Raw genomic sequence first — 16852 nt, 5'->3', positions numbered from 1 at the left:
CACCAATTCTTCACATCGAGTTTGATTTTTAAGTTATCGTTTATTGAATTTGGTACTACGCAAGATGTTGAAGAGGTAAAGTTCAGGAGCCACGTTTCGCAGGAATGTACCGTATGTGCGCTAAGTGTAATGGTGTAACACCCACCCACCCCACCCCCCATTAATTTATCGCTTTTATGCGTCTAATGAGATCAGCATATTCAAACTAGTCTCCTATTTAACCACTAGCTGATCTAGATAATTCTGAACGCAGTAAACTGCTGGATGTCTGGGGAATGCCTTAAGATCCCTAGTGTGGTCCAGTGCAAAGCCTTGGTGGAGGGAGGGGGGTGCAGGGGGAGGGCGAAGTCAGTGGCTGATTTAAGGGGGTCGCCCCCCCCTAAAATTTTCAAATTTAAGGTAAATCTTGGTATCTTGTTTAGAAAAATGTATTAAACGATAAAAGAAGCAATAATTTCTCCCATTCCCTAAGAAATAAATGACAAAATCTTTTGATTTCTTGAATTACTTTATTGCGAGAACTTAATTTTTCCAGAAACCCTTAAGATTTGCGTCGTTTTACCAATTTCACTGTATTAAAAATGACATATTTCAAGCTCTATAAAATCTGTAAAATCCATGAGCTTCCGGGGGCTTCGCCCCCTGGACCCCCACCAGGGCTTCGTCCTGGACCCACTGGGGGCCGCCTTAAGGCGGCCCCCAGACCCCCTGTCTCATAAAGTGGCGCCCCCGTAACCGCAATTCCTGGATCCGTCCCTGAAGTCCCCTGAAACAAGTGCGTTCTGACAAAATAAAACGTACATGCATGCTTTTTTTCGACATCTCTATACAAAATATCATATTTGTGAAGGGAAAAAAGGGGGAGGGGTGTCCCGGCGCAAGATTTCTCATTGCTAGCTACATGTATGTTCAACTAGTCCTTATATGGAACCGATCGCGGTAGTTAAGTGATATACCCTTTGGTTCGTAACCGTGAAGTCGCATGTTCGAGTTCTACTCGTGCCATGGTTGCATCAAACCTTAGACGTAAATATAGTTAATACATTCCCATACGCATTGCTATTTAAAAGTGAGAATCACGGATCTTTCGGATAATGTGACCTTAAAAGCAGACACCCCGTGTTGCGACAGGCGTTGGCACGTTAAAGAACACCAACTGCTACGCCACTGTGAGCGTACACGTAGCATAGTAAGTCTATTTGTGGTACGTCACCTGCAGCTGGTGACGGCTAAATATAAGTGGGACTTAAACTAATGAAATCCTTCGTAACAAATCAAAATAAACAATTCCTCGTATGCAATACAAATGAAAGATTTTGCAATCCAAATGGAAATTATACAATACAAACGAAAAAATTATATGATACAAATGGAAAATATAGAATACAAATGGAAAATTATACAATACAAATAGAAAATATAGAATATAAATGGAAAATTATACAATACAAATGGAATGTATACAATGCAAATGAAAAATTATACAATGCAAATGGAAAATATAGAATACAAATGGAAAATTATACAATACAAATGGAAAAGATCAAATATTGCAACGTTTGACATGCCATAAATGTATCGCGCACTTGACTTAGATTTCGGATGCAATACGATTATGAGACAATTTGATGCTTTGTAGTTAACAATGTATCAAATTCACTCATGGATGAATCGTATTACATCCGAGATCTACATTGTATGTCGAGTGCGCGAGACATTCGAGGAGTTCCGATTGGGTGTATGCCACATATCACCATATACTTGCATGGACATGCTCATAATATGTACAGGGGTTTTAATGGATAGCATGCCTTTCAATAATCTTATTTGCATAGAATCCCTGTGTGTAGCCTTAACTCATATGCCTATTTTGTGTGCTTTTATTGCGTCATTTACATGCTAAATAATTTGGGATCAATTAATGAGGTAATTATCCTTCCTTAAGGGAAAAACAAAACGGGTTCTGCTTTTGGACTTACTAGTATTTGAACATTATCGTTTTGTGAACACAAAGGAAAAGTCACACTTGTTATTCTGCCCGATTTTTATTTCCACAATCCAACATCAGTGCGATATACGGCTAGGCTTGTAACGTCGACATATAACTAAGTCTTTTGAAATAAAGATTATTTATTTATTGAATTAAAAGAAATATTTCCTGCTAAAAGGAAATACCTTTCTGAACACGAGTACATGTGTACATAATATTTTTTGAATAAATTCATTTTGAATATCGGAATGACTGTACATGTACATAAGTTAAAATTCTTGCAGCTACAAAGTCTGGATATAGACATTCATCAAGTCTGCAACTCCGATGTCTGAAGAAGAAAGCATTATAACAATTGGTTTTTACATACATACACACATACATACATACACGAACACAATCATCACCGACAGTGTTTTAAATGATTCAAGAATGCAAATTCTTGCTACAAAAATTCTTGAGAATTGATAAAGAGTTGAATGCCTTAGTACTATTAGGAATCTAGAAATTGTTTACTTAATTCATCATTATATGTCTAAACAAATGGTTATTCCAAAATAAATCATTATATTAATATTATTTTATCCTTTGGCAAATTTGATATATAATTACCCATATTTTAGCTTTGTCTCGTAATATGCGTACCGTTATCAAAGCTTAATGCAGTTATTAGTTGCTTTTATAAACTGTAGTACATTATAAACTATTAAAGTAAATGTCAGGATTTCATTGATTATTCTGAGTAATTTCCATCAATATAGTATTGGTACCTATGCTCTTTCTATGCGAGATATCCCGCTTCTCCGATGATTCGGTGAAAACAAATTTGGATGATGAAAGTATCTTAGCTTAATTTGCAAATTTAAAATAATTTGTTACAATCAGTGAGTCTTAGGCTATTTGCCACTTTAGATAAGAAACATTCATACAAGCAATACTTGAAGATAACGAACAGTGATCAATCTCATAACTCCCATAAGCAATACAAAATAGATCGTTTGGCAAATATGAACCCCTAGACACGTCAGAGGTAGGACCAGGTGCCTAGGAGGTGTAAGAATCCCCTGTCGACCAGTAACACCAGCCGTGCGCCCTATATCTTGATCAAGTAAACGGAGTTATCCGTAGTCAAAATCAGTGTGCCACGAACGGTCTAGCATTCCTACATGAAACACGCCAGACAGCATTTGACCCAATGGTAGGTTGTATTATCAATGTATATATCTCATCTAAAAATACTATATTCTTAAATTTTAAATATTAAATGTAGTTTACTTTTCCAGCGTGTAACTATTTTTGCATATATTTGTGGGAACATGCTAAAGGTCCACCGAAATCAAATTAAGAGACGTTAGCAGGCTAAAGTTTGCAGAAATGAATGTTGATGATCACCTGCACATACAAATCCATGACAAAGTCCCAGTGGTGACTGAGCCAGTTTATTTTAGACAGCCCCGGAATGCACAGACAACTCTGACAATTTAGTTTATATGGTGTCAACATTGTCAGGTACTATATTCGGGAAAATTATTGATACCGAGGGCTACATTCCACCCCAAAGAAATTCAGCGCATATTACATTGGGTGACAATATCAATTATTCACTTAGGGAAAACATTATTGACAACAAATATTTTTTTATTTCTAGAAAATCTAATATTGAGGATACTGTCAGCGACAGGATTTTGTAGGGGGGGGTGTCAAGATCAAAGATCAGTACGGAAATTTTATTTGTATATGAAGCACATCCAATATTCGATTACACAGTATATATTACACGATAAATAAACTTACTCCGGTTCCAATTTGCAGCTTTAGAACTTTTGTTGTACAAAAACACTGGGACGTTTCCCTGCCTTGCCCATGCACAGACGTCTCTCTTATCCACCACCACAAACCATCCGATGTCCTTAGGGCATCCAGCATAACTCTTGTTGATGAAGAAATGTCTAGTGACCCGCGATTCGTCAGTAAAATCAGAATTATCAACAGCTGAATTGCTATTTCTACATATAGTAAAACAACCAATCACGAATCTTAAACTAGATTTTGAAGGGTTCATTCGAAATCAGGTACCCCAACATGGAGAAGTAGTTAGTTTTGGAGGTCTTGAGATCAGACCAACTACTATGCAGAAGTCTAGCTTTGCTGAACCAATCATTCTTGGTGCTTCCACTTCCATCAAATTCTAAATACGCTAACGTTTTCCCCTGGCCACCAAATACTACACGGATCTGTAAAGACACGCATCATATGTAAATAATAGTTCTATGTAAAATTTAATATGCTGATACATTTCTCAGAATTGACATTCGCAATTTAACATTTACGAACACTTCAAATTTGAATCGCATTGAGCATTACACATTTCCACCGTTATCGTAACCGGTCACGGAGGTGAAGTGTTCGCTTCGTAACTGTAAGTCGTGAGTTCGAATCCTGCTTGTGTCATGACCACGTCAAACCTAAAACGTAGATATAAGTAGTGGTTGCTCCTTCGCCAAACGTTTGTCATTTAGAAGTGCGAATCACGGATCTTTCGGATATGACTTTTAAATCGGAGGTCCCGGGTCACGGCAGGCGTTTTTACGTGATGGAACATTCACTGCCACGGTCGTAAGCAATGAACATAAGTCTAATTTTTTGTATTTCATTAACACCTAGCGACGTCTCAATAGGAGTGAAAAATCCTTGACCGGATGTAAAGCAAATAAGCAACCATCGTTAATGTAAAAACAAAAGGAAATGAAACGCGTGACTTTAAAATGAATTGATTCAAATACTTTAACTTTAACTTGAAGACCTTCCAGTGTCAGTAGTTCAATGATTCAGAGCGTTTTCTTCATAACCGGTAGCTCGTGAGTCCTAATCCCGCTTATGCCATGATCACGTCAAACATAAAACGTAAATATATGTACCGATTGATCCTTTGCCAATCGCTTAACAGGTAGATGGGATAGCCAAGTGATTTTTTTATTATGTCCTTAGAAACAGAAATCCCAAACGCAGCAAACGTTGCTGCATTAAAAAAAGTATCGCTGGTACCGTCATGAACGCGAAGCGTAGTTCTAATTTGTGGTAGTTAATATACAGCTGGTAATGTCTTGAATATCCGTGATATTCTCGAAGGGTCGTAAAACCTGTACCTAAAGAATAGAATAGAATGGTGTTTCAAATAAAGATTCGCCAAAGCGAAAATAAAAAAATCAACAAACGAACTTAAACGGGTGATGGGTATACGGTCACACGTTACGGTCATAATTAATTAATTAATTAATTCAACTATTTAAAACAATTCTTTTGTGTGGGATGTTCTAGTGTAGAATTAGTCTTTGGTGTGATCGTAAGAAGTCTTTAGAATTAGAGCTAAGCAAAAGCGTGACAATTTCTAGCAATGTGAGTATATATCGTACTTTCCATGAAATTCAACGACTTAACACTAGGTAACATAACTATCCCCTTGAAAGCCGTTGAATAACAACAATTTCAACACACTTTTAGAATATGGAGCGAGTTCCACTTGTCGATTAAAGGACTTCGAAGATGTTTCGTGTTATCCCTCTGGTTGTCTAATTTAAAACCAGCAGGAATACAGTCAGCTTGTATCGTGCATCTTGAAGGTGACCTTGAGTTCCAGGCATTAAGGACATTTTCACCATTCCCTGTAACCGCCTGAAATACTAATTGCCAATCTGAAAGAAAGAAACGTAATTGAAATAAAACACTAGTAATCTGTTCTTTTTCACACACGTAGTAAGATAAACTTGTTTAGTTCGAAAGATGATCGTCACGTTTTAAACGCGGAAATCTGAAAATATAAAAGAGTTGGGATAAGGTGTCAAGGAGAAGTAAATATCTGTTTACCGGTCACATCCTTTGTAACCCAGTACACGGAGTAATCCATAGTCAATATTAGAATACATAGAACGGCTTAACATTTGGGAGAAACATGCCAAACACAATTTCACCTAATGACAGTTGTATTTTAAAACTGAATAATTATAACGACTACAGAATTAATGAAAAGCTGACTTTACAATACTGTTGAAATCCATGTAAAATTTACCATACGTGGCGCATGCTTTTGCATATCGAACAAGATGAGAGACATAAACACCATTTGCTGGTGATAAGGGAATATTGTAATATAAATATGGGAAGTTCAAGATGGAGAAGCTGAAATCACCCCATATATCATTAGGATGGATTATTAATTTGTCAGTAGAGTCTATGTTAGATAAAGACCCAAATATGAGGCCGATGTGGAAGACTATTGTGTCTTCACCGGGATATATCGAATTGACAACTGACACAAAGTAAATATTGCTATAGCTAGATAACATGTGGTAGAGGTATCAAAATGTTTAAATGGAGGTCACAGCAAAACAATTTTCTCCCCATGGACAAGCTTTTGAAGAAAAAAAATTACCTCTCAATAATACAAAAAACCAGGTCAGTTAATAGAATAGCACAACAGACGCGGGGGAAGACCAGATCACCAAAGACCACGGAGATCTTGTCAATGAAAAAATTTGGCAGTTTACATCAACTTCAACGTAACTTGTGTGTAGAATCAGAGTGGTGTTTAACAGCGTATTTTGATGACTGATCACAACATATGAATATTTCCAAAGTTCCATTTCTATTAACGAAGCAGCTAACTATGATCTCAAAAAGCCTAGTATCTAATTTATCGTAAAGAATGGCGATATAAACTGTTGACAAATCATACGCGTAGGGGACTCTTGATGTTGGAAAGGTTTTGTGATATCAAATTTACTTATATTTAACCCCTCTCAGACTGAATTACAATTAGTAACCTTTTTAGTGCTACTATAATTTTTTCATTGGCTTTCTATCTTTTTACGTCCAATACTATAAAGGTTGTTGTTAGATTTCCCTGTTCATATAATTTTTTTCTGAAAATAAATGCTTTTATGGATCGCATACCTTTAAAAGATACTTACGATGATCCACTTAACAAGAAACTAAGAAAATATAGCTTTATTTCAGATATCGGAATATTTTCTAAAAATATCATTATAAATCAAAACTCACCGTCTTGGACCCCATGTCCGGACCTTATTCTTAAGACAAAAATCAGTGCCACAGAAAACAACGCACGAGGAAGGCACAACATGTTGGGTACCTAAATTAAGTTCATAAAACAATATTAAAAGCGTCAATCCCTATACTGTAGACAATTTGGTTTGGGTAGTCACCTGGCAACCATCAGATCCTGGATTCGATTCCCAATTCTAGCACAACATCAAAACTAAGCTGATTGATAAACATATCATGGATGTCCCTTCGCTAAACGCCTAAAGTTCGACTTTGGAAGTAAATATCATATTAATATAAAAAAGAATGGCCATGGATATGTGAAAAAATGTGGCATTTCACTTACAAACGGAAATGTTTCAACATGATAAAATCAACGAATAAGTAAAAATAAAAGCACGAAACTTGCAAAGAAACAAGCAAATCAAATGATTAACCGACTTCATAGTAATATATAAATTAAAGGCTTTAACAAAAAAAATACCCTTACTCAATTGAAATACAACTGTTACCTTTTTCTATATGCACGCAGGAATCAAGTAGACTGCTGAATTGAAATATATATACAAAAATAAAATGAAGCTGATCCCACCCCTTTCAACCCATTCGATAGAAAATAGTCGACGTGAAGATAAACGAACTGGAAAAATAAATGACAAAGTCATCAATTAAAAACACTAGTTGATTACTTATTTCTGATAAAAACAAAACAAGGGGCCCACATGCCTTATCTGTCACCTGAGTTTAGCTAAAAGTATCACTTGTCCCAAAGGCTATGAAATTTAGAAAAAAAATCATGTTCTGAATATCGGACCTAAATTCTAATATTCAACAACAGTATAAAACAAGGTATATGTATGTTCTTAAACCTTATCTGCCCACGATAGTGCCTATATTGATGAAAGACATAGCATGGTAGCATATGTAACATTAACACAATATGACTAATTTGGATCCGTCCTAGAGTCAAAATCCTGAATTGCGAACTTCACAATTAAGATACATCATTTTCAGATTGTCCTAGATATGCAGTTATTTTTTATACTGTATCAGCAAACTTAAAGAGGTTTTTCAAATCATCAAGAAAATAATCACTCTCAAAGTTTTGGCTCAACCCTGGAATAATAACCCTTATCCCTAGGATCATGAAATTCCCAATATTGGCAAAGGACAACCTACTACTTCTCAATATCTATTTAGTTTCAATTTAGTTCAATAACATTAAAATGATAGAAATTTAGATGTTTTACTCGTATATATATATATATATATATATATATATATATATATATATATATATATATAGCTATATGTATATATAGCGGTTCAGCGCGTTGGTTACACGCTGCTAGGAGATTTGGTTCCGCAGGTCGTGAGTTAAACCCGGGTGGGGGTGGAAGTGGGTATCCAGATAAAGTGAAATTTTCTGTGCTTTATATATATATATATATATATATATATATATATATATATATATATAGTGTATACGTGTGGCGAGAATTCCATCGTCATCGAAAGCAAGTTTTATGACTTGCCTAGATAGTCGAGCGGTCTAGTGAGCTGGTTGCATGCTGCTAGGAGATTCGGTTCCGCAGGTCGTGAGTTCAATATATATATATATAGAACATCTACCCTGATGAGGATCATGATATTTAGCAATTGTGGTAGAAGCCTTCCTGCTCTACATCACTATACATTTAAATCTGTTTTAAACATGTGCGGTTGCAGAGAAGATTTTTGAAAATTGGTCAATTTTTGGCAGTTTTTGCCCCGCCCCTAAGGCACCATAGGTGGAGACGTCCTGATATCTACTATTTATGTTTCTAATATCTCAAAGATGTTTCATACCAAATATGAAGATAATTGGAATGGTATTCATCAAGAAAAAGTTAAAAATGTTCAAATGTTAACACATCTTTATCACTAATCATTTTCGCCCAACCATGATATAAAAAACCATCCCTGGGATCATGAAATTAAAACAAAAATATTCATTTGAATTAAAAACAGACACAAAAATATCACCACGAAATTGTTAAAACAAAAATGCTAAATATAATTGTGGCACCGCTATATATACATATTACAACAAGTCATTAGCAATTCTGGAAACCAGTGGCAAATTTATTATTTTTTCTGATGGTTAATTGATTGATTGATTGAATATTGTTTTACGTCCCTCTTGAGAATATTTCACTCATATGGAGACGTCACCACTGTTGGTGAAGGGCTGTAAAATTTCGGTCTATGCTCGGCGCTTATGGCCATTGATCAGGAAGGGATCTTTATCGTGCCACACCTGCTGTGACACGGGACCTCGGCTTTTTCGGTCTCATCCAATGGTTAATTGTGTTGCATTTAAATGTTTCAATGTACCAAGTACCAGATCCATTTCACGTGATCTGATTTACACATACATGTACCTCTTCACAATTTCGATAGACTGGGATGTGAGTACCGACGAAAAATGCCACCATTTATTTAGGGTACTCTGGAAACCCTGCCAAACGGCAAGACGAGTCACCTCCCCGTGATTATATAAATAAGATGATTTGGAAGTAACATATTTACATGTTAATGTTTCGAATTCAATTTAGAATTGAACCCCGTTTTGACCTGAGAGACATTTCAAAAACAGGTTTCTTTTATTTGTTGGTCTTTGAGTATATGCTATTTTTTTTTCACCTAGGAATAAGAAGATTCATCAACCAGAGAAAAGATCACAACGCCAGCACTGGAACGTGTACAAAAATTTGTTCCAATGACATTCGTTTTCAACCCTATTTTCAATTTTGATACCAATGATATAGTTTAGTTCTCTAGCACTTGTGAATCAGACTGCATGTACATGCTAAGTTAGTTCTAAGAAATACACCACATATTTACAGCTACATGTATCTTAAAGTTATTCATGGTTATGTTAGTGTAATCTAATATTTCATATTTTCTGAGGAGTGCTTATTAACAACATCTCGGGCACTTACTATCGTTTATGAAAAGGAGGCGGCAGTCGGGGAAAAATTGACTTCTAATGACTGGATATTATTGACAAAAAAAAAATGGAAAAAATTAATATAAAAAAAGACAAGAAAAACCTCCAACCTTCGCTATCCTAAAATCAAGGGGATGAAGGAGGGCAGGGGGTTCAAGGGTTGATCGTTACAATATTCAGCGGTTCCAATTTATTACAATTCAATACTATTATAAAAAAATAAGGGATCAAACAGTCTATATATCAAACTTTGCATATAAACCTATACATGTAACCAACTTTGTATGTAATAAGCATAACGTGAGAGGCATACATCCATTATCCACCCTTCGTTGCTATTCCCTGCATATGTTGGATAACTTCAATGAAATATATGTCTTGTTGTACCGTCAGGAAATCATATCTTAAGAAATAGGAGAAGACTGGTGGTGTCGATGTTAAATTCTTATTTTAACGTCCTGTAACGTGTACGTTGTTGAGGATAATCCACAGGTCCTTGACAAAGAATTATTTCAAAATCCAGATACGCCTTGGGATATCTCCATCTGTTTCATTTTACAAAATTTCAATCAATATGATGAATTAAAAGCTGAAACTATTAATAATTCCTGAGATATATGTTATTGTTATGTGAAATTAAATGGATTATGATTTACCTACACAACTATCCTGCAGACATTCTGCATCCTTCAGAGTGGAATACGCAGCTCCAGTTGTTACCAATTGAAACGATGTCGTTTTTATTGTGTCCAAATTTATCACAAGTTAGATGTTTGGAAAATTTATCTATTTTGTATCGATTTCTCAATTACAAGCCGGTAGGTATGAGTTTTCACTTAGTGTACAAAAGAAAATAGGTGATAATCCGTCAAAGAGTTTCCACCTTTTATATTTATTCAGGGGACTATAGGGACCTGCGCTTTTAACATGTATGCAATATACTGTGCTAATGCTTGAAATATCAGCTGCAAATTAACTGTAGTCAAAATGTATTACATATATGTAAAACAACAACATTAACAAAACTCTCCAATTCACATAGCCCCGGAGGAGTCAGAATTCGTTGTAATACATCAGCCAGGAACAAAATTGACATGTTTTGGATGTAAACATTCGAAGGGTGTTTCAACGCAGGACCGTGACACAAGTTACCGTTTGGAGAACAGATAATGAAACAGAGAGCTAGGGACTCTCTGGAATTAGCCCTAACTTCAAATTTTATGGGAGTGTTCCAGGTAAATGTCCATGATACATGTATGTCTCTGAAAATATTTCATCTTTTATCAAATATTGCAGTTTACATTCTCACTAGAACACAAGTATGCTAGAGAACCCCCATCCCACGCCTTTACATGTTTGATGGAGGCAAGAAAAGCAAGGACATAATAAATGTGAATTTGATTTGTAACTACATGTATCTGAGGGACAATTTGTTAATAATGTTGAACTGCGTGGGTTTTTTTAATTATTAAAATCATATATAAAATGACATTATCGGCATGTCTATTCGTGAGATCATTTGACAAACACCTGCAATGACTGATCAATGATGCACCAGTTTATTCTTTTCCGAGACCGACGGAGACGCTACATTCGATATTACTACACCTAAATCTGAATAAATAGAACCGATTGCATTAAAATACATTTAAAGCAAGCAACATTTTGTTTTTTTTACTAACAGAAAAATGGTAGTGCATGTAATTGAAACTACAAAAAGGCATCTGACGCTGTTTGTCCTATATGACTATACGACTTAAAGAAACATGATCATTTCGTATACGTCTACGCTTTATGAGAGTCTCATCAAAACTAATTTGAGAATAGCGAAGCGTTGATACATGTTCTTGCCCAGCTCATGTTATAAATCACCATGCTTAATTTTGAGCATTGCCTTTGATTATATGCCGAATCTTGACCAGCGATTACACAGAATAAAGTTTGGCGAAGTGCTGATATAAGTTAATGGGAAGAAATGTTTGAGTGTAAAATAAGTCAAATGAAGTTTACCATATCGAACAAGTTTAGAAATATTTCAAACATGAAATGATGCACTCGTTACTCATTGAGTTAGCCAGTATTAAAATCCATTTGAGATGTCATTCTAGTATTTATCTTAAAGGAGTGAAGAGATTCAGACAACTACTTAGTTATATCATGTGGTTCAATTCTATTAATTTATTCTCTGCGATGTCCTCCTACATGTAGTTTGCCCCTTTGTCACTATAAGGTGTTTACGTTTTAACAATTTGAAAATATCTAAATGAATTTCAAATTAAAATTCAAAAGCATAGACGGTATGCAAAGCCCCAAGAGAATCCGCATGGCAGTCAGAGGCTGTATCAACTGAGTTACTGAGGCGGGTGGCAACTGTTGGCAAATTTAAACAATAGATGTTTTATATGAGAAAACTCTTGACTAATACTATAAAACTTTTATTTAATATCAGTAAATTATAGTTCAGTTTAAAATAGGGGTATATTTTGAATATGTCAATATACTTGTATCCCTCCATTCCTTAAAAGCAATGAACATCGGCCATCAACCTACTCGATAAACACAAAATATCAATAATACATTAAATTACTTCACCTTTGTACAAAGGGGAAATCTGGTCTTTATGAAAGTTGGACATTGGTGCCTCAGACACAATCTGTAAACCCATGCCTTCCAAAAGTTGAGGACCGGTGTGGTGACATATCCTAAGATGTAAATTGTGGTTAATCAAGAAAACGATTACAACAGATACCGATTTCGTTATACATGTGATAAGATTCCATTGATAAGAAAACTTATATAGTGTATTACGCTCTCTGAGAAAATTTCATACCATTACAAGAACATTGCAAACATGCAAAAATTATCATCATACATGTAGATGGAAATACCTGTATTAAGGTGAGTGGGTTTCATTTCTTGGTTTATGTCCACAATATGTACAAAACTATCAAAATAGCATAAAAGTCTCAGTAATTGTAGAAATGAAGGGGCATCTGTACGTTTAATTAGATCCTGTATCGCTAGATTCATGATTATTATATTTCAAGTTGATATCAGTACAAAATAAACTAACTTTGCTTGATATTTCCGAAGTTTCGATTCATTAAATCATATAAATTCACAAAAGGAACAGTTCTTATCTACTTTAGAGATTGTAACTAAAGCAAAACTATTGCTGTATACATGGAAATATTCATCCCTGTTTTATTTTCGCCCATTTCCTTGTCAACGGGTAAATTTAAGAAAATGGAAAACCCTATTTCTTTTATCTTTTAACACAACTGAAATCGTCAGCAAGTATAGAATGATAAAAATAACACAGGACGGAAATAACCACGTGTACAATAATACAGATAGCGATTTACAAACCCGCATTTGTTTGTTTTGGTGATGTTTTCCGCCACACTCAACAATTTTTCAGTTATATGGTGGCGCCCAGTTTTTATTGGTGGAAGAGAGAACCCAGATACAATGTAACTGGGAAGAGACCACCGACCTTCCGAAAGTAAACTGGGAAAGTTTCTCACCGGTGCGAGCGGGATTCGAACCCGCGCCGACAGAGGTGAGAGGCCGTGTGATTTTGAGAGCAATGCTCTAACCACACGGCCACGGAGGCCCCTCCCGCATTTGTTAAGACTATGTTAATGATGTCATTTTTTTTATTTTTTTTATTTTACGGCCCATCTACTGAAACAAAACATTTACCGCTTCTTTGAAATGATTATTATAGTACTACAACTCCATTTAAATTAAAGTACATACCTTGAAGTTGTTCAAGTGTGTTGAACTTTGTGACCAGCTCCACGTATTAAATACGAAAACAAAGAATGATTTAACGTAAATCTAAACTGGAACAAATCCAAATGTGTTATTTAGATACATTCATATAGGATTTTGCAATTGAAAATATCAAGATAGTAACGCTGAGTTCAAGTACAAGACCCAACCAACTTCCCTGTGTACTCTATAGGGGGAAATAAATCACGGTGGAATTTTTTTTGCTGTATTCGTGGTCTAGACAAATTCGCAAATTTAAGAAACCGTGAATATTTTTATCATTCTTTCCCACACAATTTGTTTTTAAAATGGGGCTTATAGAGATTCGAATCTGCCAATTTATGAACCCGCGAATGTGTCTAAAATGAAAAACACGCTAAAATTACAACCCGTCAGATTAATCCCCTATACAGTATATGTCTAACACATATGTTACTGTAAATTACCTTTTTGTATCGTTGAATAGTCAGGATTTACTTGACCTTATTTTGTGAAGTCGCTTCCATCACCCCTAACCCTTGACACATTTTTGGCTCATTTTCATGAAAAAGTAACGTATAATGCAAATTTAATCATTTGAATCCCTATATAAGTTAGGGAACGATTGTGGCAATGGTTTCTGTGATTTTATGGACATTTCAAAGCATGGAAGCGTTCAGATTATTGAAACAAATATGGGAATTTTGAAATGTTCAATGGATTCTAAGGTCAATATGACAATTTAATTTGCAGATACAACCTTCCATTGGGTCAAATGCTGTCTAACATGCTTCATTACGATTGGTAGGCCGTTCCTAGCACTGAATCTTGTTCTTTGTCATTATCCTGGTGTTCATAGAAGATGTACTCCGATACTAACACCGTATCATGTGAAATCATTGAACATTCGTTTTGCAATATCCTACTTAAAACTCTTTTATGAAACACGAAAATTCCTATTTTACAAAAATGGTGATAGCGAAAAATTTGATACCCAGTGGAACAGATGGATCCTGATCTTTACTTAACTCTCTCTCTCTCTCTCTCTCTCTCTCTCTCTCTCTCTCTTTCTCTTCCTCTCTGTGTGTGTGTGTCTCACATATACAAAAAAACTTGTCTGTATTCCTACATGATCCTTGGTATGCATATATTGAACATATATTATGATATATACAGATTGTTTAAAAAAAAATTAAAAAAATAAAAAACAAACAAACAAAAAAACACCGTATGATGGATTCGGGATGGGAACTATCGCACAACGGATAAATTCAAGATATAATGCGTTTAGTTGTTAATTTGGTTTTAATTGATTTCTGTGGATGGTAAACCAACCACCAATTGTATAGCTTTTAATTCTATGATACAGACAATTAGCTATATAGTCGTCGTAAATCATATTATCATTACTTATCCAAAGTTTACAATATGAAAGTTGAATATAACCAACAGTGATCAATCTCAATTTCTATAAGCGAAAACTAGAGAGTTGGACAAATACCTCTATACACACCAAAGGTGAAATCCGGTGCCTAGGAGGAGTATGCATCCCCTGTCGATCGGTCACCATTATATCACTTATATATCCATTACCTCGTGAAGGCGTTACAGTTGTGAGCAATGCGTCTCTGAAACATATAATCATAGTACGCCTACTTTAACGTCTAAGAATTCTGAGGAAAAATGAATGTAGGAAATATAGAAACATATATATATATACATGTAGAACGTCTATTTTAACGGCTAGTGATTCTGACAAACACGAGTTACGGAATCAATATCTTTTACGCGGGTATGTTAAGACAGGTCATGCTTCATTTATGCACGTAAACTGCATCATTTTCAAATCTGTCTTACACAGAGAGAGGGAGCTACTAACTTTTAAAAACTATTTTGGTTGTTTACATGACAACATTTTGTATCATAACAACATGACACACATGCAAATACACGGGGGTATGGACTACACCGCTTTTTGTTCTGTCATGTCCCTATTATTCCGATTTAAGAAAAACATACATCAAACGATATTATTTTACTCGTCTATCCGTGTTCAAACCTTTGCAACTTTTTTCAATAAGAAACAGAAAAGCATTATGTAATTTAGCAAGATTTTTGATAAAGGCACTCAGCCTAAGAAACTTATAAAATATCATATGTTTGCCATTCCTCCATATTTGGTCACATGTTTCTTTTCACATGATGCTTTTCACATGATTATACTCGCTAGTATATTGTTCCTTGATTATTATATACACGTAACTGTACCATATCAATGAGATGTAAAACTCATACGGTACCAATTTTGATGCACCAGATGCGCATTTCGACAAATAATGTCTCTTAGGTAAATAGCATTGTTATAGTGACGTGTGCTTGAACTCTCAACACAATATTCATGAGGGTATGAACTGCAACGCTTCACACTGGAGTATTTTTCATACAGATTGGATATGTTAGTCAGTTAGTTTATTGAAACTTTGAGAAACATAAAACTTCATAGTTATTTCGGATTTCAAACATTTCGGTTGAGCATCACTGAAGAGACATTATTTGTCGAAATGCGCATCTGGTGCATCAAAATTGGTACCGTATAAGTTTTACAATTAAGCCCTTGTAGCAATTTTGAATAAGCAGTCCTCAAAATCCAAATTGGTTATGTCCCTGATTCGACCCATTGTTTTGAAATGCATTAAGTTTAACATTGTATTCCGTGCAGAATATATTCCCACAAAACTTAACATCATTGCCGATTCTATTTCTCGCAAGCAGTGGGAAATATTTCGTTATGCAGCGCCGGAAGCAGATCCAGTTCCATTGACAGTCCCCTCCTCCTTCACAAACCTCATCTCCAGTTTGAATTCAACAAATTATTAGAAGCTTCATTATCACAAAACACACACAGAGCTCACAATGCAGGTATCCAGGCGTATTACAAATTTTGTTCAGAAAACCGGATCAGTCCAAATTGGCCACCCAACTTAGCTTCAATAGTTCAATTCATGTTAAATTTATCTATCAGGAGTTTAGCTTTTTCCACAGCCCGCTCATAC

The 16852-nt window shown here is 35.3% G+C and overlaps 1 long non-coding RNA gene across 1 annotated transcript; it reads right to left on the bottom strand.

Annotated features, from left to right (window-relative positions):
• Positions 1-2112: 2112 nt before the first annotated feature.
• Positions 2113-4056, bottom strand: LOC130052765 (uncharacterized). Its single transcript, XR_008801153.1, has 2 exons — positions 3785-4056; positions 2113-2321 (listed from the first exon to the last, which is right to left on the bottom strand). It is a non-coding gene; the product is annotated as an uncharacterized LOC130052765 (long non-coding RNA).
• Positions 4057-16852: the final 12796 nt, after the last annotated feature.

Source organism: Ostrea edulis, chromosome 3 (genome assembly GCF_947568905.1).
Source record: "Ostrea edulis chromosome 3, xbOstEdul1.1, whole genome shotgun sequence".
In the NCBI taxonomy this organism is placed as follows: domain Eukaryota; kingdom Metazoa; phylum Mollusca; class Bivalvia; order Ostreida; family Ostreidae; genus Ostrea; species Ostrea edulis.
Note: the sequence above shows the minus strand (reverse complement) of the source record. Positions and strands in the feature narration are given on the sequence as shown.